This window comes from Triticum urartu, chromosome 3 (genome assembly GCF_003073215.2).
Source record: "Triticum urartu cultivar G1812 chromosome 3, Tu2.1, whole genome shotgun sequence".
Classification (NCBI taxonomy): domain Eukaryota; kingdom Viridiplantae; phylum Streptophyta; class Magnoliopsida; order Poales; family Poaceae; genus Triticum; species Triticum urartu.
The window spans coordinates 269714376-269720104 of NC_053024.1; positions in this window are offsets into that span (position 1 = coordinate 269714376).

The following is a 5729-nucleotide window of genomic DNA, read 5'->3' on the forward strand; positions in this document are numbered from 1 at the left end:
GACATCCAAACTGGTCTGGGATTGGCTCTCCAAAGTTAATGAAGGCATATCAACCCAGAGAGATCAAAGAATCAGTGTCCTTCGCAATCTCTTCAACCGCTTCAAACGAAATGACAATGAGAATGTCCAGCACACCTTTGATCGGCTCACTGACATCACAAATGAGCTACAAGCCCTCAGCGCTACTGAGATCACCAAACATGAAATCGTCAAGACGCTGCTGAGATCACTTGATAGTTCATTTGACATTCTGGCCCTGATGATTCAAGAACGTCCTGATTTCAAGACACTCGATCCGTCTGACATACTTGAGAGGCTCAACACACATGAGTTTCAGCTTTCTGAGAAAAGAGATATCTACGGCCCAAACTATGGGCGAACTCGTGCCTTGAAGGCAAAAGCTGTCTCCTCATCTGAAGAAGAATCTGACTGCAGTTCTGATGATCCTGAAGACATTGGAAGAGAACTTGCAATGCTAGTGAAGAAGTTCCAAAAATTCACTAAGAAGAAAGGCTTCAGGAAATCCTCACGATCAAGCTCAAGGAATGATGAAGCTTCTGCTCATGACTACAAGAAGAAAACATGTCACAAGTGCAAGAAAACTGGACACTTCATCTCTGAGTGTCCACACTGGGAAAATGAGAACAGAAGGAAGAAGAAGAGCAAGGAATATGATTCTGACGACAAGAAGAAGAAGAAATACTCAAAGTCTTCTTCCAAAACTTCATCAAAGTCTTCATCACACAAGAAGAGCTCATCTGGCAAGGCACGTGCGTTTGTTGGAAAGGAGATGGATTCAGAGGAGGAGTCCGCATCTGAGGAGGCAGAGGTGGAGTCTGAGGAGGAGTCTGATTCTGGCATTGCGAGTCTGGCTACAACATACGTCGCCAAGTCCATCTTCAATACTGAAGACAATGACTGCATCACCGACACCGACGCAAATGACAAGAACGACTCCACTCCTACCTACTGCTTCATGGCACGCGGTGCCAAGGTAAACACATGCACTACTCGCTATGAAACATCAAGTGACGATGACTCTGAATGTGATTCACAACCTAGCTACAAAACACTTGCTAAAATTGCAACTGAACAACAGAAAGCTATGGAACATATTCAAAAATTGTTAGACAGAAGCGATGATCTGTTGGGTGCTGAAATGACTCGATCTGAATCCTTAATTGAAGACATAAAAAACCTTCACGTTAAGTATCAGGAACTTGAAGATCGTTATGATACTCTCTCAACAACTCATGAAAAGCTTTCCTATGATTATCTTCAAAGGAAGCAAGAACTTGAGAAATTGAGGGTGGCTCATGAAGATCTTCAAAAGGAAAACGAGTCACTTCGCGCTGAACAGATCAGTCCCGCTCAGGAAGGATTTGAACCACCATGTCTTAAATGCATTGAGCGTGATAATGCTGCTTCTGTTGCTGAATGTTCCACTGCTACTACCGTTTCAATATCTTCAACTGTTGACGTGGTAACTAACCCCTCTGCCGAGGATACCACTGCTATTGCTGATGAGAATGCTAGGTTGAAGACATTGCTTGAAACAGGGATGTACAAAAGTCTGAAAGGGCATCAGACATTATGTGATGTCCTTAAGAAGCAGATTCTGAACCGAAACCCTAGGAAAGAGGGTGCTGGGTTCGTGAGGAAAATTAATGCAGATGGGTCTTACTGGAAACCTGAGCAGTACCCCAAAACCACATGGGTTGCTGCAAAGGAATCCTCAGCAGATCCATCCAATCTGTCTGGCTTCACTTGTGCTAACCCAATTATCATTGATGAATCCTTTGATGCAAACTATAAACTGTTTAAGAATCAGAATGATAAAGTGTTTGCCAGGTACATTGGTACTAACTGCAGGAATGGACCGCCTATGAAGAAGATCTGGGTTCCGAAAACATGTCTGGAAAATCTTCCTGTGAATGTCTTCATGACACCTCACTTGAAGAAGACAATCCTCAGACCAAAGGCTTCATATGGTCCAAATGCTTCATACAAACAGGGGACTCACCTGAGTCGCACTAACGCAAATGTTTTGCAGGGGAACCATACTCAGGCATATGAATATGAGAGTGATTCGTCGAACCGTCATGTTCATATGACCAAAAATTATTCTGCTTATTCCTATGAGTATTATTGTCCACCTGCTAGACTGTTTGCTAAGGTTTGAAAGCCAAAATTCTCAGATGCTGCACTTAGACTTATAGCTTCTAAGCCACCCTTGAAGATGTGGGTGGTTAAGAAAGCTTAACTCTCCTTTGCAGGGAAAGGTCTCTAGCACAAAAACAAAATCTTCTGATGCTATTGCTGGGGACCATAAAAATCTTGTGGGGTGCAAGATAAAATGCCCAAATGGCATCATTATGTACTTCGTTCCTGAATCGCATGCTACTCTCCCCATTAGTCCTAATCTGGATCTAAGTTTTCATAACCCACTGGTTCGTCAAATGTTTATGCTTCACAACACTCTTCGTGAAGCCTATCCCCCTAACTGCACTGTAGGGTACGATACCAGCGACTTCAAAGTCTTCAGAATGGATTATTGACAGTGGGTGTACAAATCACATGACTGGCAGAAGAAGCCTTCTTATGGACTCAACTTTACGTCCATCCAACAAGAGCCACATTACATTCGCTGACACTGGTAAAAGTAAGGTATTGGGTCTAGGTAGAGTTGCAATCTCAAAGGATCAACACATGGATAAAGTCATGCTTCTTGAATCCCTTGGCTTCAACTTAATGTCTGTCTCAATGCTTTGCGATTTGAATATGATTGTAATGTTTGGCAAATATCGCTGCCTGGTGCTAAAGGAATCTGACAAATCTCTAGTGTTTGAAGGGTATAGGAAAGGTGATTTGTATGTGGTAGATTTCTCAGCAGGACCACAAATTGCAGTATGTCTTCTTGCAAAAGCTTCAGAATGCTGGCTTTGGCATCGAAGGCTTGGGCATGCTGGCATGAGGAACCGCCACACCCTTGTGAAGAAAAAGCACGTCATAGGCATCGAAGGCGTCAAGTTCAAGAAAGATCACTTATGCGGTGCCTGTGAAGCAGGGAAGATGACAAGGGCAAAACATCCTTCGAAGACAATCATGACCACTACTCAACCCTTCGAATTGCTTCACATGGATCTTTTCGGTCCCACTCACTACTCAACTTTTACTACTTCTGCATGCCTCTATGGCTTCGTAATTGTTGATGATTATTCTAGATATACTTGGGTGCACATAATCCTTTACAAGACTGAAGTGCAGGATGTCTTCAGACGCTTCGCAAATCGAGCTATGAACAATTTTGGCGCCAAGATAAAGCACATCAGAAGTGACAATGGCACCGAATTCAAGAATACTGGCCTTGATACATATCTGGACACCTTGGGCATCACACATGAATTCTCAGCTCCATACACGCCACAGCAGAATGGCGTCGTCGAACGCAAGAACAGAACACTCATTGAGATGGCCAGAACAATGCTAGATGAATACAAGACTCCAAGAAAATTCTGGACTGAAGCCATTGATACTGCATGCCATACAATAAATCGTGTTTATCTTCACAAGCTCCTGAACAAAACATCCTATGAACTCCTAACTGGCAAGAAGCCAAATGTCAGTTATTTCAGAGTATTTGGCACAAAATGCTGGATCAAGGACCCACACCACACCTCAAAGTTTGCTCCAAAGGCACATGAAGGCTTCATGCTTGGATATGGAAAGGATTCGCACTCCTACAGAGTCTTCAATCTCTTCCACTACAAAGTGGTTGAAACAGTGGATGTGCGATTTGATGAAACCAATGGATCACAAAGAGAGAAATTGCCAAATGTGCTAGATGAAGTTCCATCAAATGAATCAATCAAGCTTATGGGAACTGGAGAAATTGTACCTTCTGAAGCTCAACCTGAAGAAGAACTTATCATCTCAGCACCTGATCCACATGAAGACAATGCTCAGCCTGAAGATATACCTTCAAATGACCACATAGATCAGCAAGAGCAAAGTCTTCGCCCCACACACCCTCGTGTTGCAAATGAAGTACAAATTGACAAAATACTGGACAACATCAATGCACCTGGTCCACTCACTCGTTCAAGGGCAACTCAGCTAACGAACTTCTGTGGGCATTTCGCATTTGTCTCAATATCAGAACCCAAGAAAGTTGAAGAAGCCTTCATGGAACCTGAATGGATTCAAGCTATGCAAGAAGAGCTTCAACAGTTTGAGCTGAATAATGTATGGGAACTGGTTAAGCGTCCTGATCCACGGAAGCACAACATAATAGGCACCAAATGGATATACCGCAACAAGCAAGATGAGCATGGTCAAGTTGTCAGAAACAAAGCTCGTCTAGTTGCTCAAGGATATACTCAAGTGGAGGGCATTGACTTCGATGAAACATTTGCTCCTGTGGCTAGGCTTGAAGCCATACGCATACTGCTGGCCTATGCAAATCATCATAACATACTTCTATATCAAATGGATGTGAAAAGTGCCTTTCTCAATGGCAAGATTGAAGAAGAAGTGTATGTTGCACAACCACCTGGCTTTGAAAATCCAAAACATCCTGATATGGTATACAAGCTCAACAAGGCACTGTATGGCCTCAAACAAGCCCCTAGGGCCTGGTATGATACACTCAAGTACTTTCTGAAAAGCAAGGGCTTCATACCTGGTTCCCTGGATCCCACTCTTTTCACGAAGACATATGATAGTGAACTGTTTGTGTGCCAAATATATGTGGATGACATTATCTTCGGCTGCACCAATCAGAAGTATAGTGAAGAGTTTGGATACATGATGCAAGAGCAATATCAGATGTCCATGATGGGGGAGCTGAGGTTCTTTCTCGGTCTTCAAATACGGCAACAACGCAACGGCATCTTCATATCTCAAGAGAAATATCTTAAAGAGTGCCTGAAGAAGTTCGGTATGCAAGACTGCAAAGGCTTCACAACACCAATGCCAGCCAAGCATCATCTGGGTTCCGACGACAATGGTAAAGAGTTTGATCAAAAGGTATACCGCTCCATGATTGGGTCTTTGCTTTATTTATGTGCATCTAGGCCAGATATCATGCTTAGTGTTTGCATGTGTGCTCGATTTCAAGCGGCACCAAAGGAGTCGCATCACTTAGCTGTGAAGCGAATTCTTCGATATTTGGCTCACACCCCAACTCTAGGATTATGGTATCCAAAGGGCTCAGAGTTTGATCTGGTTGGATTTTCGGATGCTGATTATGCTGGTGACAAAGTTGATCGCAAGTCTACATCAGGCACATGTCACTTTCTGGGACGATCACTTGTATGTTGGTCTTCAAAGAAGCAGAACTGTGTATCTCTCTCCACTGCTAAATCTGAATACATTGCTACTGGATCTTGCTGCGCTCAGCTTCTGTGGATGAAGCAAACACTCAAGGATTATGGCATTCATATGAAGCAAGTGCCACTTTACTGCGACAACGAAAGCGCCATCAAGATTGCCAACAACCCAGTTCAGCACTCGAAGACAAAGCACATTGAAATTCGTCATCACTTTCTCAGAGATCATGTTGTGAAGGAAGACATTGATATCATACACGTCAACACTGAAGAGCAATTGGCAGATATCTTCACAAAGCCCTTGGATGAGAGGAGATTTTGCAAGTTACGGTGTGAGCTAAATATCTTGGAATCCTCAAATATCCTGTGATCAGGCACACATCCTAACACTTATGCATA